Source organism: Schistocerca nitens, chromosome 1, assembly GCF_023898315.1.
Source record: "Schistocerca nitens isolate TAMUIC-IGC-003100 chromosome 1, iqSchNite1.1, whole genome shotgun sequence".
Classification (NCBI taxonomy): domain Eukaryota; kingdom Metazoa; phylum Arthropoda; class Insecta; order Orthoptera; family Acrididae; genus Schistocerca; species Schistocerca nitens.
The window spans coordinates 49,183,272-49,204,451 of record NC_064614.1 but is presented as its reverse complement, the minus strand read 5'-3'; the positions used below and the strand labels follow the sequence as shown (position 1 = coordinate 49,204,451).

The following is a 21,180-nucleotide window of genomic DNA, read 5'->3' as shown; positions in this document are numbered from 1 at the left end:
CTTAATTTGATGAACTGGTATCAATTACAATTTTATAGCATAAGAATACAATAACAACGGTACAAAATACATCATTAAAACATAATAATACAGATAACATTTGTAGGAATAGGGGCTTTACAAAAGAATAGAAATAAACATATACATCAGTGTTACAGGAATTATGACATGAGTACATACATAAAAGATCAGAATAACTTTCACAGAACAGAATTAATAATGTCTAAACATCTTTACAAAGTAAATAACATGTTATTAATGCCAATTGTATTTGAGGATAACAGTATTCCTCATCATAGTGAATGTAACTTAGTATTAGAAGAGAAAAAAGTTCTATGAAACAGTACACAGAGACAGGAAGAAAACAAATACACAAGGGTACACAAACACATAGGGGGATAACACAATGGAAAGGACAGGGTTCGTTTTCAGTGTAGCTTTTGGTACTGCAGTATTTTGCGAACAAAACCTTTTTTGTTTTTTTAGATCTCCCTTCGTTCATCATTATTCCCAAAAAGTCCTATCTGTACCTCTTTTCTGTATTCTAACCATATTTCTTTTAAAATAAATATGGCTCATTGTACAATACTCATTTAGGCCCAAATCGTTTTCATATAACCTTCAAAGCATTCTTTCCTTATTCTCCATAGTTAGGTTCTTATATAGTCTACCCCCTCTTAAGCTAACTTAAATCTACCGAGCTCAGATATTAAACTAAGGGACGAGGCAATGCAGCAGCACATAACATATTAACACAAACAGCAATGACAAAAATACAAATGGCGAAGCAAGCAACATAAATTAAAACTAATATAAGGCAATGAGCAGCAAACAAGAAAAATAAATCAGCAGTATAACTGGCTTAACAGAGTAACACAAATTAAAATTCAGTAGCACTATGCCTGGCAAACAGCAGCAGCAAAAAAAAAAAAAAAAAAACTTATCTCTAAACATGACATAGCTCAAGCAGAAAAAATATTACACTAAAAATGGCCATGTCTAATACCTATGTCACATCTCAACACTAGAGTGATGCATCACGATAACTTACTCTACCAAAAAAAATTACCAAGTAGTTGTAAGAAAATTATTTATGCAGTTCCTGTTACTAGTCCCTTCGTATTGTTCTTTGCATTCCAAGAGCTCCTTTTTCGAAGAATGTGGATCATAAAGTAATTATTTAATAGATCTGTTGACAGAAAGTGTTCACATTAGCAAATGCATTTAATTTTATTTTATGAAACCAATGCTGCAAGACAGCTGGAAACCAGATATCAAATGAAATAAGCAATTATGCAAACCAAAGCATAAAAATATCATTCAATAGTCATGTGACATTTCATAAGTTAGTAGAAATTCTCTCAACTCTCGTAGAAAGACGCTTGTCAGAATCAGCTGTGCAGATGTAAAAATATTTCTCGTCATTTCATTAGGCGTTTCTGTAAATATCATAAATTAAGAGCTCCACAGTGTCAACATATGTTTTCAAGTTCGACCGTGTCGTTTTTGCGATGCTCTCTACAAAGGAACGTCAATAGCGAGGATAATGGCCTCTCTTTTTTTTTCTACCTATGCCGCTGGAAGGCACACGCTAATGGCTTTTTTTCTCGGGCGGCTGTCGCCCATCTGGGTGCCCACGACGTATTACGTGCAGGTGGTCACTTAACTTTCTTACGGAAATATTTACGACAGCAGTTTCCACTACAGTGGCAGTCTTATATAAAAATATTTCACAGGTCAGTAGTGTCGTGCTATAATTGTGTAGCTGTCACATAAACTAACCACTGTGTCATCTGGTATCTCACAGAAAGTACTTTAAATCCAGAATGTATTTTCAAGTAAACCAAAATGTTGCATTAAAATCTCAAGTTAAAAAAGCACATTATCTCTCAATAAACGGTTTTATGTGTGAAATGTGGTGTAAACCTTTGCTCTTCCTAGTACGCAGAGTTTCAACTTTAACGCAATTATCAAGTGGTATACGTCGGTAAAGAATACTGGAATTTTTCTCAAGGTTAGCGTCTATGTTATTTTTCCCTGAGCCAGCGGGCGCACGTGGCTGCCTGCTGTGCGAGTCATTGTCTGTCTCTTTGTTGGCGCGCGTCGTTACTGGGATTTGGAGACCTAACTTCCACAAATTCGCCTTGCCGAGAGGGCCCAGCTCTGTTAGAATCCCGCCAGTTCTGATGAAATTCAGGTCTGTCGTTATGTCGGTAGTTTACGTAGTTTCTTGTTTGCCGGTCATGTGGTGGAGTCTTTCTCCCTGAATCGTAACTGCACGCTGAACTGTTGCGTCTGAAATTATTCTGTCTTCCTTGATAATGATAGTTCTGATTACCATATTGTCTGTTTCTATGGTTATCTCTGTCATATTCATTACTACGGAAATGCGATCTTTCTCTGTAACTATTACTCTGCCAGTGGTTGTCATACGGGTGGTGTCTGTTTTGGTCACGATTTACGTTGCAAGAATAGCCTTGACGTGTCCAGTTAATATTTCTTTCACCACGGAATTGTGGCGGATGTGACCTGTAATTGTTATGTTCCTGTTTCCGCGTTCCGCGATTGTCAGTGTCAATTTCTAATTCTTGTAGGAGTCCCTGAAAAGCTTCAATGTCGTCTTTGCAACGTCCTGCTAAAATATTATGTCGTAAATGTTCAGGAAATTTAAGTGAGCAAATGCGGATGAGTTCTGAGGGGCTGTATGGGTTTGACAGGTACTGATTCTTGTGCAACATGTCTTCAAAATATTTCACAAGACTGGAGAATTCAGATTGTTCGAAATGTTTCATCATTATGATGCCATGTTTTACTCGGTCTTGTGTGACTTGAGACCAATATGCTGAGAGGAAGGCATGGTAAAATTCTCCTTCACTGTGGCAATCGTGAATGACCGATCGCATTCTTACAGCTGGTTCATTCTCTAAATAGCCACACATAAATTCTAACCTGTGCTCCAATGACCAGTTGGGAGGAAAACAATGAGAGAATTGATGGGGCCACGCTTGTGGATGAATGTCGCCGCCAGAATTCTTAAATGTTTTAAATTTACGTGTAGTAATGAACAGCTTATAGTCAAAGTCATCATGTCGGCGAGTCGCATATCGGTCATTGTTAGGTCGTGTCGGCCGTTCCATCTCAAAATTCGGTGCACATTGCCAGTTTCTTTCATAACTTCCGAAATGCCCTGTGTTATTATTTTGCGGCTTTTCCGTATTTCTAAGTCCCTCTTCCCGTATTGTGGCGCGAGTGTCCTCTGAAATACGTAATTCTTGTATTACCTGTGTCAGCTGATCTTGTACTTCCCGGATTTCTCTTTGGTGTTGCGTATTAATTTGATTCAGATTTTGTTTCAGTTTCCTAATTTGTTCGCACTCTTCTGTGTCATTAAAGACTACCGGTTTTGTGTCATTCAGATTATCATCTACCTTCGTAGATAAATTATTGAACTGATCCGAAAGTTCGGCTACTTTCTCCGATAGTGAACACATTTCCTCAGTCTGTTTTTCTGAACCAAGTTTCAGAGTGTCCATTTGTGTTGAAATCGAATCTACTGTGTCCTTTAAGTTTTCTTGAGTTTTTGCAAGTTGCGTAACCGAATCGGTAGATGCAACTGAGTCAATTGTAGCCGACAAAGTCTCATGATTTTCATGAACAATGGTTTTCAGTTCTTTTATGGCTGCTTCGTGATTCTGTAATGCATTTTCATGCCGCGAAAAAACAGGTTGGAAATGCTCACAAATTTGTGTTTTTACGTCATTACAGACTTTTTGACATTTCGATTCGATGTTATGTAACTCAGTAGTTAAATCTTCACGTGTTTGTTCAACCGTGGAGTCTAACTTTTGAAGATTTTGTTCCATTCTGTCTAACTTTTGTAGCTTTTGCTGTATTTGACTCTGATTTTGTTCCATTGTGTGTAATTGTTGCTGTATTTGTCTCTGATTTTGTTCCATTGTGTCTAACTTTTTAAGATTTTGTTCCACTGTGTCTAACTTTTTAAGATTTTGTCCCATTTGTCTCTGATTTTGTTCCATTTGTTGCATTAATTGCAATAATAATGTATTAGTGTCTGGAATCTGTTTCTCTATGCTTTTTGGCAGTGCATTTTCACCGGCAACATTCACATTTTGACAAGCAGAAAATGTGTCTTGACTCATTTGACAAAACGGTGATGACCCAGAACCTGAATCTACAGTATTTGCGAAATTGTGTCCTCTCATTTCGGATTTCTGAGGCGAGCTGTTGCCGACCGATCGGTCGATAATGCTTCCCTGCTCACTAATTGTTTCACTGTCTACGCCATTGTTTGCCACCAGCTCCATTTCCCTATGCACAATTACCAAATTATTACTTTGAACATCAGTTAACTCATTACTCGGTGGCGCTAACACACTGCTTTCGTTTTCACTGTCATTTCTCAGTTTACTTTGGAGCCTAGTATTACGTTTTTCACACGCCATTATTGTCACAGTATTTCACACGACAACACAGAAAAACACAATTTGAAGAGCAAAAATAAGAGAACACATTAACATAACACTGAAAATAATATCTAGTTAATTGCAGCTGCGAAATACTTGGCGCAAATCTACATGCATGCCACAACTGTTTTACTGTACAACAATGAAAGACTGCAACTACAAAGGAAATTCTCTACAATTACGCGCTAGCAATAAACAAAAGCTACACTAATTACACAAACTACAAGAAAAAAATCAGAAGATTCCAGTGAGGTATCCTCGGCTAAGGGTCGACATATGAAACGTCCCCTTTTTTTTTTTTTTTTTGAACAATTATACACGACTGTGCTTAAACTGACGCACAATATTTTTAGCGCAACGCAATCGGACTTTCAATAATCTCTACAAGAGAATGGCCCTGACTAACATTAACCTGTACTTTTCACAAATCACTTACCTCACAAAAATCTTGGTTACTCCCACTACTGCAATACAGCAAGCACCACTACTGCCAGCTAAATAAAAGAATCAAACTACGGAAGGCACTAACTACTGATAGGGATAGTCAGCAAATGAAAGATATTAATGGCGGCTCACCTCCAACTGCGCAACGCTACGCGCTGTTCACAGCCAGCTGCCTAACACTACACTGGCGAGTATTACAACAATGAAAAGCAGCCACAGACTGCACACAGCACAGCCAGTGATTTTCATACAGAGGTGGCGTTACCAATAAAAAAACCTAAACAGCCTACTTACACACTCTGCATATCCTGATATCACAGAGACATTTAACCATTTATTCTTCCTACCACCCTGCGTTCGCACAATTAGTATAATTTCATTATTTGTAATCCTTCTTGGCCTTTCAATTTGATAATGAACAGCTCTTTAGGTTAATAATCGAGTTTCCACGGAAATCATCATCACCAAAACAAGCAATATGTAGTGGTTGCGGTACTCTACACAGAGAGTGAAATTAACTGTCCGGTGATACGCCATTCAAACTACGTATCACACTTGAGACTGAGTGACATGCGCGGTTTGCTAAACCACGTGGGTCTCGTCGGTAGACAGGCGAGCTTTGCTCGCGACGAGGTAGCGAATGGGGCTGCCTGTTTAACCAGCAGCCAAAAACTCAACCTCTTCTAACAGAGAAACGAACGGACCACGAAACGTGAGCCGGCTGTCAGATGGGCACCTGGCTGTCTGAGTGGTTACTGCCACCAGTTTTTCCCGGGATTGTGAGCGTTCAAGCAACTCGTGTGGTGTGAAGGTGCCATCATGGAGAAAATTCAGAGGCTGCAAATTACTTCACGGACGCCGCCTAAGAACACACATCAAAAGATGTTTTGCATCACCTCAGTTTCGTGAGTTCCGGACCCTGTACAGAAACTTGGAATAGATATAAACATAAACATCATTTCCGCCCTTTTTATTGCTCATCAAAACCACACATTGCATGTTGTACCACCATACAGCGAGACCTTCAGAGGTGGTGGTCCAGATTTCTGTACACACTGGTACCTCTAATAGCCAGTAGCACGTCCTTTGCATTGATGCATGCCTCTGTTCGTCGTGGCATACATGTCCATCAAGTCACTGTTGGTCCAGACTGTTTCACTCCTCTACGGCGATTCGGCGTAGATCCCTCAGATTGGTTGGTGGGTCGCGTCATCCATAAACAGACCTTTTCAATATATCCCAGGCATATTCGAGAGGGTTCATGTCTGGAGAACATGCTGGCCACTCTAGTCGAGCGATGTCGTTATCCTGAAGGAAGTCATTCACAAGATGTGCCCGTTGGGGGCGCGAATTGTCGACCATGAAGACGAATGCCTCGCCAATAGGCTGCCGATATGGTTGCACTATTGGTCGGAGGATGGCATTCACGTATCTTACAGTCTTTACGGCGCCTTCCATGACCACCAGCGGGAAACGTCGGCCCCACATAATGCCACCTCAGAACAGCAGGGGACCTCCATCTTGCTGCACTCGGTGGACAGTGTGTCTAAGGCGTTCAGTGTGACCGGGTTGCCCCCAAACGCGTCTCCTACGATTGTATGGTTGCAGGCATATGCAACATTCATCGATGAAGAGAACTTGATGCCAATCCTGAGCGGTTCATGTTGTTGGGCCCATCTGTAACGCATGGTCGTGGTTGCAAAGATGGCCCTCGCCATGGACGTTGGGAGTGAAGCCTGTTGCGCACAGAGTCGTAACACGACGTCCTGTAGCTGCACGGCAAGTATTATGCAACATGGTGGCTTTGTTGCCAGGGTTCTTCCGAGCCATAATACTTAGGTGGGTCAAAAATGTGTGTTAAATCTTATGGGACTTAACTGCTAAGGTCATCAATCCCTAAGCTTACACACTACTTAACCTAAATTATCGTAAGGACAAACACAGACACCCATGCCCGAGGAAGGACTCGAACCTCCGCCGGGACCAGTCGCACAGTCCATGACTACAGCGCCTTAGACCTCTCGGCTAATCCCTCGCGGCAGGTAGCAGTCATCCACTGCATTAGTGTCCCTTGGGCGGCGTGAGCGAGGCATTTCATCGACAGTTCCTGTCTCTCTGTATCTTCTCCATGTCCGAACCACGTCACTATAGTTCACTCCCAGACGCCAGGCCACTTCCCTTGTTGAAAGCCCTTCTTGGCACAAAGTAACAATGCGGACGCGATCGAACTGCGGTATTGACCGTCTGCGCATGGCTTAGCTACAGACAACACGAGCCGTATACGCCCTCCGTCTAATAGGCCCATCTCATGCATGGTTGTTTACATCTCTGGGCGGGTTTAGTGACATCTCTGAACAGTCAGAGGGACTGTATCTGTGATACAATATCAACAGTCAACGTTTGTTTTCCGTTGTTCTGGAAACTGGAGTGACGCAAAACTTTTTTTGATGTGTGTAAAATACATTTCAATATAGATATATAAAGCGACTACGGGTTTTGTGTCCTTAGTTGAGGGCCTCCCTTGATATTTGTTAGGATTGTGCAGGCATTGGGTCCATGAGGTACAGAAATACTCGAACACTGAGTTTTTAACCTTCCCCGCTTCATTTACATAGGAACAGTTATAATAACGCGTCCGCTGAGCCGACCCATCGTAACACTGTGTGTCGTCCTACCACGCATAAATACGGATTTATCAAGACTCCACTGTGAGCCGAAAAAGACATAAACTCCTCGTCTAATCGAGGCGCATTGAAAACAGTTCTGTCCATGCGGGTGGAGCTTGACTTCCGTGTGCGTGGAATTGCTCCACAGCAGCGTATGCTGACATTGGCAGTTCGTCAGCATTACAAGATGGCGCCAGATCGCGTTCGTACTCGCACGAGACCGCTGCGTCCAAGCCTGTAACTCTCACATACACAGATTGGCACTTCACATATTGTTGACTAATGGAAGATACAAACGAACTTAATTCCTTCGAAAATTAATAACTTTCAAATGCCTTAAGTAAGATTAAAGCACTAAGTACTAACTGATAGCGCTTCAACAGCGCTACCGCAAAGCAGCTTCAGAACTCTCTACTAGAGCAGCACAATTTGAGCTAAGAGTCGGAATGCTGATTCCGAGAGTACAAAAACGCATGTTAATGCAAAGAAAATAAATTATGTGTAGCGGTGGTTTTAGGTGACAGACTACTGCAATTATCTGAAGACGTTATCTCCTTCTTTAGAATAGATAATGGTACATAAATTTTGACTATTTCACTGAATAAGGTGCAATATAACCCAAAAAATCAAGGATGGCTACAAAAGCCAATCTTACTGCGGAGACATTGAATTATAGCCTTGGTTCACATGTATTGCGTATATTAGTGACAATTTTTATGTGTTTTTCGTGCGTTATGAACTTCATGTGCAACCACTGAAAAGACAATGACAAAAAGGCTCTAAGCACTATGGGACTTAGCATCTGAGGTCATCCGTCCCCTAGACTTAGAACTACTTAAACCTAACTAACCTAAGGACATCACACACATCCATGCTCGAGGCAGGATTCGAACCTGCGACCGTAGCAGCAGTGCGGTTTCGAACTGAAGAAAAAGACAATAAAATCGGTATTTTTTAACATCTAAAACAAATCATCTCCCATTAGCATGTGTTTAGAGGTTAATTTTTATATTAATATATACAGTACGTTTAATTGTTTGTGGTTCGCAACACATCCAGCCTGTATATGAGCAGTGCCCACAACGGCGAGAGTTAATTCTCTTTGAGAGGTCAATATGTATGGATGTGAGCTGATGAATGGCTTGTCATTCACGACTGAATTGTTTTTGGGCAACAAGTGTACGAGTCCGTCAGCCTACAGATATTTTCGACAGTAGTGGTTGTGGACTTCGAACTGCAGAGCAGTGTTAGACTTGGAAAAATCGAAACTGAATATACACTCCTGGAAATGGAAAAAAGAACACATTGACACCGGTGTGTCGGACCCACCATACTTGCTCCGGACACTGCGAGAGGGCTGTACAAGCAATGATCACACGCACGGCACAGCGGACACACCAGGAACCGCAGTGTTGGCCGTCGAATGGCGCTAGCTGCGCAGCATTTGTGCACCGCCGCCGTCAGTGTCAGCCAGTTTGCCGTGGCATACGGAGCTCCATCGCAGTCTTTAACACTGGTAGCATGCCGCGACAGCGTGGACGTGAACCGTATGTGCAGTTGACGGACTTTGAGCGAGGGCGTATAGTGGGCATGCGGGAGGCCGGGTGGACGTACCGCCGAATTGCTCAACACGTGGGGCGTGAGGTCTCCACAGTACATCGATGTTGTCGCCAGTGGTCGGCGGAAGGTGCACGTGCCCGTCGACCTGGGACCGGACCGCAGCGACGCACGGATGCACGCCAAGACCGTAGGATCCTACGCAGTGCCGTAGGGGACCGCACCGCCACTTCCCAGCAAATTAGGGACACTGTTGCTCCTGGGGTATCGGCGAGGACCATTCGCAACCGTCTCCATGAAGCTGGGCTACGGTCCCGCACACCGTTAGGCCGTCTTCCGCTCACGCCCCAACATCGTGCAGCCCGCCTCCAGTGGTGTCGCGACAGGCGTGAATGGAGGGACGAATGGAGACGTGTCGTCTTCAGCGCTGAGAGTCGCTTCTGCCTTGGTGCCAATGATGGTCGTATGCGTGTTTGGCGCCGTGCAGGTGAGCGCCACAATCAGGACTGCATACGACCGAGGCACACAGGGCCAACACCCGGCATCATGGTGTGGGGAGCGATCTCCTACACTGGCCGTACACCACTGGTGATCGTCGAGGGGACACTGATTAGTGCACGGTACATCCAAACCGTCATCGAACCCATCGTTCTACCATTCCTAGACCGGCAAGGGAACTTGCTGTTCCAACAGGACAATGCACGTCCGCATGTATCCCGTGCCACCGAACGTGCTCTAGAAGGTGTAAGTCAACTACCCTGGCCAGCAAGATCTCCGGATCTGTCCCCCATTGAGCATGTTTGGGACTGGATGAAGCGTCGTCTCACGCGGTCTGCACGTCCAGCACGAACGCTGGTCCAACTGAGGCGCCAGGTGGAAATGGCATGGCAAGCCGTTCCACAGGACTACATCCAGCATCTCTACGATCGTCTCGATGGGAGAATAGCAGCCTGCATTGCTGCGAAAGGTGGATATACACTGTACTAGTGCCGACATTGTGCATGCTCTGTTGCCTGTGTCTATGTGCCTGTGGTTCTGTCAGTGTGATCATGTGATGTATCTGACCCCAGGAATGTGTCAATAAAGTTTCCCCTTCCTGGGACAATGAATTCACGGTGTTCTTATTTCAATTTCCAGGTGTGTACTTCATTCTAATGGACAAGGATTGACGCGCCCTGTAGTTAGGTGCAAGGTCAATAGCGTTATGATGGCGACCCTTGAGCCGGTTTACAAAATAATGTTCTACGTCAGGGACTGTCGGTCGTGGGTAATTCAATAGTGATACAAGGTGTTCCCCGGGTGGCCTATATGGCAGGACGGATATCCAATTTCCGTAGCACCTTCTTACCTGCCTTGAAATTGAATCGAGACGCCCCGGCGAGACACTGGCAGGTGGCCCATATTCGTCCGTAGCCTCGCGTAAGACGGTGCACGTCGCAGGAGGCGCGCACTGCTCGGGGACACGTACAGTGCACGTGCACGTCGGTGCGCGGGCGTTACTTGAGCCCGGCTTAATGCTGCCTGTCAACGCAGGTCACGTCAGGCGACGCGGCAGCTGCACACCCGAGACATGCATGTCCCCGCCCGTGTGTGGGCGTGCAGGCATGTGTGTGTGCAATCAGGGCCTCTGAGGCGCTGCCGAGCGGAGGCGTCCCGTGGCAGACGTGCGTGCGCCGCGAGTACGTGACAGAGAGTAATCAGCAGCCACTGCTCCGCCCGCGAACATCCCACAATAGAAGACGGCGGGAACATGTGTGCGGGTCTGCGCGACTCTGATATGAGGAGAGCGGAAAATAAACTAGTCATCGCCTTAAAACGGCAGAGTGGTTCCTTCGGACCGATACAGATGTATAGCACTGGTTCCAGACGGGTATGTGACCGGAGTTAGTGACAATACGGGCAGTGGACAAGAAAAGACTCGAGACTTCCTGGCATATTAAAACTGTGTGCCGGACCGAGACTCTAACTCGGGACCTTTTCCTTTCGCGGGAGAGTGCTCTACGACTTGAGCTAGTGCTCTAGCACTTGCCCGCGAAAGGCCAAGGTCCCGAGCTAGAGTCTCGATCCGGCACACAGTTTTAATCTGCCAGGTAGTTTCACATCAGCGCACACTCCGCTGCAGAGTGAAAATCTCACTCTGGAAACATCCCCCAGGCTGTGGCTAAGCCATGTCTCCGCAATATCCTTTCTTCCAGGAGTGCTAGTTCTGCAAGGTTCGCAGAAGAGCTACTGCGAAGGTTGGAAAGTAGGAGACGAGGTATGGGCAGAATTGAAGCTGTGAGGACGGGTCGTGAGAGGTGGAAACATCCCCCAGGTTGTGGCTGAGCCATGTCTCCGCAATATCCTTTCTTCCAGGAGTGCCAGTTCTGCAAGGTTCGCAGAAGATCTTCTGTAAAGTTTGGAAAGTAGGAGACGAGGTACTGGCAGAATTGAATCTGTGGGGACGGGTCGTAAGACATGCTTGAGTAGCTCAGATAGTAGAGCACTTGCCCGCGAAAGGCAAAGGTCCGGAGTTCGAGTCTCGGTCTGGCACACAGTTTTAATCTCCCGGGAAGTTTCATATCAGCACACACTCCGCTGCAGAGTGAAAATCTCATTCTGAAAAACGAACTCATCCGAAGCGATGCAGGTGATGTAGAACTAGTGCCCGACAGCGTACATGATCAACATACACCAGTCGGCCCAACCTGGGAACCCGCCGCCTGAGGACAAAAATGCCTTTTTTTTTTTTTTTTTTGTTTGATGCGGCCCGCCACGAATTCCGTTCCTGTGCTAATCTCTTCATTTCAGAGTAGCACTTGCAACCTACGTCCTCAATTATTTGCTTGACGAATTCCAATCCCTGTCGTCCTCTACAGTTTTTGCCCTCTACAGCTCCCTCTAGTACCATGGAAGTCATTCCCTCGTGTCTTAGCAGATGTCCTATCATCCTGTCCCTTCTCCTTATCAGTGTTCTCCACATATTCCTTTCCTCTCCGATTCTGCGTAGAACCTCCTCATTCCTTACCTTATCAGTCCACCTAATTTTCAACATTCGTCTATAGCACCACATCTCCAAAATGCTTCGATTCTCTTCTGTTCCGGTTTTCCCAGCGGCAATATTCCACTACCATACAATTCTGTACTCCAGACGTACATCCTCAGAAATTTCTTCCTCAAATTAAGGCCGGTATTTGATATTAGTAGACTTCTCTTGGCCAGAAATGCCTTTTTTGCCATAGCGAGTCTGCTTTTGATGTCCTCCTTGCTCCGTCCGTCAATGGTTATTTTACTGCCTAGGTAGAAGAATTCCTTAACTTCATTGACTTCGTGACCATCAATCCTGATGGGGATGTTAAGTTTCTCGCTGTTCTCATTTCTACTACTTCTCATTACCTTCGTCTTTCTCCGATTTACTCTCAAACCATACTGTGTACTCCTTAGACTGTTCATTCCGTTCAGCAGATCATTTAATTCTTCTTCACTTTCACTCAGGATAGCAATGTCATCAGCGAATCGTATAAATGATAACCTTTCACCTTGTATTTTAATTCCACTCCTGAACCTTTCTTTTATTTCCATCATTGCTTCCTCGATGCAGCAAAATGACCAATGACGGACGGAGCCAGGAGGAGTACAAAAGTAGACTAGCACTGGCAAAGAGGGCATTCCTGGCCAAGGGAAGTCTACTAGTATCCAACATAGGCCTTAATCGGAGGAAGAAATACCTGAAAAATGTACGTTTGTAGCACAGAATTGTGTCAAATGATAATTAAATGGACACCCTAGCTGCAAGCAGGCGTTAATACACTTCATTGGGGACATGTTGAAAACAGATACTACCGTCATAAATAGTTAAAAAAATATGGGTTTCCGGCCTTTGACCTCCTTGTGCGAACGCACACGCTATGCCCGAACTCGTACGGGACTTGGTAGATTAATCTGTCACGAGTAATGAGTATGATGGGCAAACATCTATTAGGCGCACTACGAATGTAGTGTTGTGGACATGTTGGGAATGTGGATCTCACGGGGAGCGTGCAAGGGATAAGTCCCTGCAGACGCACTATCCTCTGAGCCCGCGGTGGCTCAGATGGATAGAGCGTCTGACATGTAAGCGGCAGATCCCGCGTTCGAGTCCCGGTCGGGGCACACATTTTCAACATGTCCCCAACGAAGTGTATCAACGCCTGCTTGCAGCTAGGGTGTCCATTTAATTATCATTTGATTTCTAGCAAAGCTGCATGGTCATTGACGGTAACTGTTCTTTCGGGAACAGATACTACCGTCATAAATAGTTAAAAAAAAAAAAACAGAATTGTGTGATAGTGAAACTTGGATTGTGGGAAAACCGCAACAGAAGAGAATTGAAGCATTTGAATTGTGGTGCCACAGAAGGATATTGAAAATTAGGTGCACTGAGAATGTAAGGAATGATGAGGTTCTGAGCAGAATCAGAGTGGAAAATAAATATACGGAAAACGCGGACAGGAAGGGACAGGATGATAAGCCGTCTCTTAAGACACCAGAAAATAATTTCCATAGTACTAGAGGGAGCGGTAGAGAATAAAAACTGTAGGGGAAGACAGAGCCTGGAATACATCCAGTAAATATTTGAGCTTGTCCTTTACTCACATAGGCAACGGCCTTGCCACAGTGGATACACCGGTTCCCGTGAGATCACCGAAGTTTAGCGCTGTCGGGCGTGGCCGGCATTTGGATGGGTGACCATCCAGCCGCCATGCGCTGTTGCCATTTTTCGGGGTGCACTCAGCCTCGTGATGCCAATTGACGAGCTACTCGACGGAATAGTAGCGGCTCCGGTCATAGAAAACCATCATAACGACCGGGAGAGCGGTGTGCTGACCACATGCCCCTCTTCTCCACATCCTGCAGTGAGGATGACACGGCGGTCGGATGGTCCAGATGGGCCACTTGTGGCCTGAAGGCGGAGTGCCGCTTTACTCACATGAGATACTGCGAACTACGGATGAAGGACAACAGACAGATCCTTATTTCCAGATTTCCGAAACGCATTCGACGCGGAACCCCATTGCAAGCTGATAAAGAAAGTATAAGCTTATGGAGTAAGTTCACAGATATGTGAGTGGCTCGAAGACTTCTTAAGTAATAGAACCCAGTATGTTCATCGGAGACAAGGGTATCATCTGGAGTGCCCCAGGGAAGTGTGGTAGGTCCGCTGTTGTTCTCAATATACATAAATGATTTGGTCGACATGTGGGCAGCAATCTGCTGTTGTTTGCTGATGATGTTGTCGTGTTCGGGAAGGTGTCGAAGTTGACTATGGGAAGGTACAAGAAGACTTAGGCAAAATTTCCAGTTGGTGTGGTGAATGACAGCTAGCCCTAAATGTGGGCAAATGTAAATTAATGCGGATAAGTAGGAAGAACAAACCTGTAATCTTAAGACACAGTATAACTATTGTCCTGCTTGACACAGTCAAGTTGTTTAAATATCTGGGTGCTGAGTTTCAAAGCGGGCAACGGCCTTGTCGCAGTGCATACACCGGTTCCCATCAGATCACCGAAGTTAAGCGCTGTCGGGCATGGCCGGCACTTGGATGGGTCACCATCCGGGCCACCATGTGCTGTTGCCATTTTTCGGGGTGCACTCAGCCTCGTGATGCCGATTGAGAAGCTACTCGACCGAATAGTAGCGGCTCCGGTCAAAGAAAACCATCGTAACTCCCCTCCTATCCGCATCCTCATCTGAGGATGACACGGCGGTCGGATGGTCCCGATGGGCCACTTGTGGCCTGATGACGGGATGCTTTAAGTTTCAAAGCGATATGAGATGGAACGAACATATGAGAACTGTGGTAGGGAAGGCGAATGGTCGACTTCGGTTTAATTGGAGAATTTTAGGGAAGAGTGGTTCACCTGTGAAAGAGACAGCATATAGGACGATGGTGCGACCTCCTCTTGTGTACTACTCGAGTGTTTGGGATCTGTACCAGGACGGATTGAAGGAAGATATCGAAGCAATTCGGAGGCGGGCTGCTAGATTTGTCGCCGGTAGGTTTGAACAACACATGGGTGTTACAGAGATGCTTCGGGAACTCAAATGCGAACCACTGTGGGGGGGGGGGGGGGGGGAAGGCGTCCTTCTTTTCAAGGAACACTGTTGAGAAAATTTAGAGAACCGGCATTTCAGGTTGGCTGCCGAATGATTCTACTGTCGCCCACATACATTGCGCGTAAGGACCACGAAGATAAGATATGAAACATGAGGGCTCATACGGAGGCATATAGAGAGTCGTTTTTTTCCCACGCTCTATTTGGGAATGGAACAGGAAAGGAAATGACTTGTAGTGGTACAGGGTACACTCCACCACGCACCGTACGGTGGCTTGCTGAGTATCTACTTAGACGTACATGAAGATGTACGTTACAAGTATTATCTCTGAGATGAAGAGGTTGGTACAGGACAGCGGTTGGTGGATCAAAACAAAATGTCGAGACACTCCGTGACCAAAATGGTACTGAAACAGAGGATGACAGACTAAAGGCCGAATTACTAAATGCCTTATTCCAAAGCTGTTTCACAGAGGAAGACTGCTCTCTAGATTGTCGCACAGACGACAAAATGGTAGGTATCGAAATAGATGACAGGGGGATAGAAAAACAAAATCTCTCAAAAGAGGAAAGCCAGTGGACCTGATGGGATACTAGTTCGATTTTACACAGAGTACCCGAAGGAACATGCCCCCCTTCTTGCATCGGTGTACCGTAGGTCTCTAGAAGAGCGTAGCGTTCCAAAAGATTGGAAAAGGGCATAGGTCATCCCCGTTTTCAAGAAGGGACGTCGAACAGATGGACAGAGCTATAGACCTATATCTCTAACGTCGATAAGTTGTACAATTTTGGAACACGTATATGTTCGAGTATAATGACTTTTCTGGAGACTAGAAATCTACTCTGTAGGAATCTTCATGGGCTTCGAAAAACACGATCGTGTGAAACCCATTTAGTGCTATTCGTCCACGAGACTCAGAGGGCCATAGACACGGGTCACCAGGTAGATGCCGCGTTCCTTGACTTCCGCAAGGCGTTTGATACAGTTCCGCACAGTCGTTTAATGAACAAAGTAAGAGCCTATGTACCAATTGTTTGATTGGATTGAAGAGTTTCTAGATAACAGAACGCAGCATGTCATTCTCAATGGAGAGAAGTCTGTCAGACAAATTGTGTGATTGTGTTGAAGAGTTCCTAAATAACAGAACGCAGCATGGAATTCTCAATGGAGAGAAGTCTTCCGAAGTAAAAGTGATTTCAGGTGTGCCGCAGGGGAGTGTCGTAGGACCGTTGCTATTCACAATATTTATAAATGACTTTGTGGATAACATCGGAAGTTCACTGAGGCTTTTTGCGGATGATGCTGTAGTAAACCGAGAGGTTGTAACAATGGAAAATTGTACTGAAATGCAGGAGGATCTGCAACGAATTGACGCATGGTGCAGGGAATGGCAATTGAATCTCAATGTAGACAAGTGTATTGTGCTTGTGAATACATAGAAAGAAAGATTCTTTATCATTTAGCAGGTCAGCAACTGGAAGCAGTTAATTCCATAAATTACCTCGGAGTAGGCATTAGGAGTGATTTAAAATAGAATGACCGTATAAAATTAATCGTCGGTAATGGCAGAGATTCATTGGAAGAATCCTAAGGAAATGCAGTCCGAAAACAAAGGAAGTAGGTTACAGTGCACGTGTTCGCTCACTGCTTCAATACTGCTTAACCGTGTGGGATCCGTACAAGATAGGACTGATAGAAGAGATAGTGAAGATCCAACGGAGAGCAACGCGCTTCGTTACAGAATCATTCAGTAATCGCGAAAGCATTACGGAGATGATAGGTAAACTCCAGTGGAAGACTCTGCAAGAGAGACGCTCAGTAGTTTTGAAGTTTCGAGAACATACCTTCACCGAGCAGTCATGCAGAATATTGCTCCCTCCTACGTATATTTCGCGGAGAGACCATGAGGATAAAATCAGAGAGATTAGAGCCCACAGAGAGGCATGCAGACAGTCTTTCTTTCCACGAACAATACGAGACTGGAATAGAAGGGAGAACTAATAGAGGTACTCAAGGTGCCCTCAGCTAAACACCGTCAGGTGGCTTGCGGAGTATGGATGTAGATGTAGAATTCGCGGCGGTCCGCATCAAAAGACTCAGAAGATTAATGACTATAAAAAGAGAAAAAAATGGTTTCAATTCTGAAAATACCGGCTAATCGGAAACTTCTAATGTTATTCTAATCAAAGAACTGCAACACCATTTGATCCTGAAACACAGACGTACAGTTACAATAAAGTGAATGTAATAACTGATGACATTTATGCCCTAAATACTGCCATTAACCACAAGAATCTCATTCCTCTAAGTACAACTAAATTTAAATTGAAGGCAATCATTTCCCAGCAATTTCTAATGGCGCATGTTTGTCCGAAACGGCGAGCAAAACGTGCACCTCACTGTAATTAGCAACAAATCTGAGGGTTCAGATAGTCACGCACCAAAAAAAAAATGTGTGTGAAATCTTATGGGACTTAACTGCTAAGGTCATCAGTCCCTAAGCTTACACACTACTTAACCTAAATTATCCTAAGGACCATCATATACACCCATGCCCGAGGTAGGACTCGAACCTCCGCCGGGACCAGCCGCACAGACCACGACTGTAGCGCCTATGACCGCTCGGCTAATCCCGCGCGGCCATGCACCAAAATTTGACAGCAACGTGCCCAAGATGTAACGAATGTACACGTGCTTTGATAAGAACTGAAAACTTAACGCTCGACAAGCAGTATATTTAAACTTGATTTTAAATCCAAATGATTTAAATAAATGCAAATGCACTCGTACCTGAACTTTGAGGACACAACCTGAGTTAGTATAAAACAAAAATAAATAAATGAGCGAAGTAGCCTTCAAGGAGCATCAAAATTAATAGCTTGATAAAAATTAAGTAAGTGAGGTAAAAGCCAACACCCACTGCACGAGAACCCGCTTTATCGTATAAACAACAATTGAGGCTTGCCATACCCTGAGTTACTGTGCCAAGAAAAAGGTACCTCCCATCAACACACCAGAAGGTACCTCCCATCCATTCACACGAAGCACAGGAGAGGGGTGCATTGCACAATTGATTTGAGAGCCACAAAATTAAGTTTTTTGAAATATATTTCTACATCTACATTCAGAGAGCTATTAAGACTTGGAACTACCATATTCTAGTCTATCAGCTTTATGTAGCTGGGCTCGCTATCTAATTGGGAAGAAAATTGGTTTACATCAACTTTTGTGAATTTCACACTATCTTTGACGAAAATTGCAGCACCAACCTTTTTTTTTTCTATGTCTTACACGTAATGCTTGTGACAACACACTTGATAAACAAACTTGTCTGTTTCAGATTCATTTAGCTAGTGTTGTGATATACAAACTACATTCACTTCCTTACTTCTACAATAATTTTCTAATCCTCTTATATTCGTAATGCTGCATATTTTGATTTGTGGCACAGAAATTACTATATCCCCATATGTTACCTATTGAGCCAGGAGTTTTTTCTTTCAACACATTAAAGGGCCTATGCTTAGTGGCTTAGAGCTCAGATGGAAACCCAGTTCTAAGCAGAAAGGTGGAAGGAGTATATAGAGGGTCTACACAAGGGCCATGTACGTGAGGACAATATTACGGAAATGGAAGAGGATGTAGATGAAGATGAAATGGGAATGCGATGCTGCGTGAAGAGTTTGACAGAGCACTGAAAGACCTGAGTCGAAACAGGGCCCTGGGAGTAGTAAAATTCCATTGGAACTACTGACGGCCTTGGGAGAGCCAGTCCTGACTAACCTCTACCATCTGGTGAGCAAGATGTATGAGACAGGTGAAATACCCTCAGACTTCAAGAAGAATATAATAATTCCAATCCCAAAGAAAGCAGGTGTTGACAGATGTGAAAATTACCGAACTATCAGTTTAATAAGTCACAGCTGCAAAATACTAACGCGAATTCTTTACAGGCGAGTGGAAAAACTGGTAGAAGCCGACCTCGGCGAAGATCAATTTGTATTCCGCAGAAATGTTGGAACACGTGAGACAATACTGACCATACGACTTATCTTACATTTCTAGAATTTGAAGATTTAGAGAAAGCTTTTGACAATGTTGATTGGAATACTCTCTTTCTAATTGTAAAGGTGGCAGGGGTAAAATACAGGGAGCGAAAGGCTATTGACAATTTGTACAGAAACCAGATGGCAGTTATAAGAGTCGAGGGGCATGAAAGGGAAGCAGTATTTGGGAAGGGAGGGAGACTGGGTTGCAGCCTCTTCCCGATGTTATTCAATCTGTATGTTGAGCAAGCAGTAAAGGAAACAAAAGAAAAATTCGGAGTAGGTATGGAGAAGAAATAAAAACTTTGAGGTTCGCCGATGACATTGTAATTCTGTCAGACAGCAAAGGATTTGGAGGAGCAGTTGAACGGAATAGACAGTGTCTTGAAAGGAGGATATAAGATGAACATCAACAAAAGCAAAACGAGGATAATGGAATGTAGTCGAATTAAGTCGGGTGATGCTGAGGGAATTAGATTAGGAAATGAGACACTTAAAGTAGCAAAGGAGTTTTGCTATTTGGGGAGCAAAATAACTGATGATGGTCGAAGTAGAGAGGATATGAAATGTAGACTGGAAATGGCAAGGAAAGCGTTTCTGAAGAAGAGAAATTTGTTAACATCGAGTATAGATTTAAGTGTCAGGAAGTCGTTTCTGAAAGTATTTGTATGGAGTGTAGCCACGTATGGAAGTGAAACATGGACGATAACCAGTTTGGACAAGAAGAGAATAGAAGTTTTCGAAATGTGGTGCTACAGAAGAATGCTGAAGATAAGGTGGGTAGATCACGTAACTAATGAGGAGGTATTGAATAGGATTGGGGAGAAGAGAAGTTTGTGGCACAACTTGACTAGAAGAAGGGATCGGTTGGTAGGACATGTTTTGAGGCATCAAGGGATCACAAATTTAGCATTGGAGGGCAGCGTGGAGGGTAAAAATCGTAGAGGGAGACCAAGAGATGAATATACTAAGCAGATTCAGAAGGATGTAGGCTGCAGTAGGTACTGGGAGATGAAGAAGCTTACACAGGATAGAGTAGCATGGAGAGCTGCATCAAACCAGTCTCAGGACTGAAGACCACAACAACAACATGCTTAGTGGGATAAGGATACTTCTTAAAAAGATAGTGACGCTAATCATTATTGGAATGGTCCATAATACTTACACATGGGACGTATCTGACACGATATCATAAATATCTTCAGAATGTGATGTGGCTCTTCTTGGTCTCAGATACATTTTCTGGTTGCTTGCTGCTGCTGTTTCAGATGATAATTTTGCAGTTTTTCTCCTGGACGTCGGGCTCATTCTCTGGATACTTGCTGAAGCTGCTGATTTTGATTTTCCTGTGAAGATTTTGCCTTCACATGTAAAATGGTCTTTTGTTGCTAAACTAGGTAGGATGGGATCCAGAAATGATCTCAAGGTTTTATTTGTTGGTTTCTAGCTCCCTCTTAAGCTACTGATGTTTCTGTGGTCAACACTACTTCTGTAGCTGGAGAGCTGCCCTTAAATTCTTGCTACTGCTTTCACTTCTGTAGTGCTTGTAACTGTGTCTTCCACTGCGGTTGTAGTTGATAACAGAGCTACATCCACTGTTCACATTGGTTTAGCTGACTCTGTCAACATTTCTCCAGAATCTGTCACTGGCACGCTTGCTGTGACTGCAACTGTGGCTTTCTTCACGACAGGTCCATCCTCCCCTCGATTTCTAAATACCTTTCCCGCTTCCGTCTGACGGTCCTACGTAGACTATTTTTTATGAAATATGTCCTAACATCGCTGTTTACATCCATGCAGCCGCATTTGGGATACGTTTACGTATCTTCTCGAACTTTTTGTTCGTAGCTGTTAACTCAATGTTTACAGATGAGATTTCAATTAAGTCTTGTCTCTGTGGAAGGATAA

The 21,180-nt window shown here is 44.2% G+C and overlaps 1 pseudogene; it reads left to right on the top strand.

Annotated features, from left to right (window-relative positions):
- The first annotated feature begins 14,629 nt into the window (after positions 1 to 14,629).
- On the top strand, positions 14,630 to 14,747 carry LOC126209617 (5S ribosomal RNA; annotated as a pseudogene).
- The last annotated feature ends 6,433 nt before the right edge of the window (positions 14,748 to 21,180 follow it).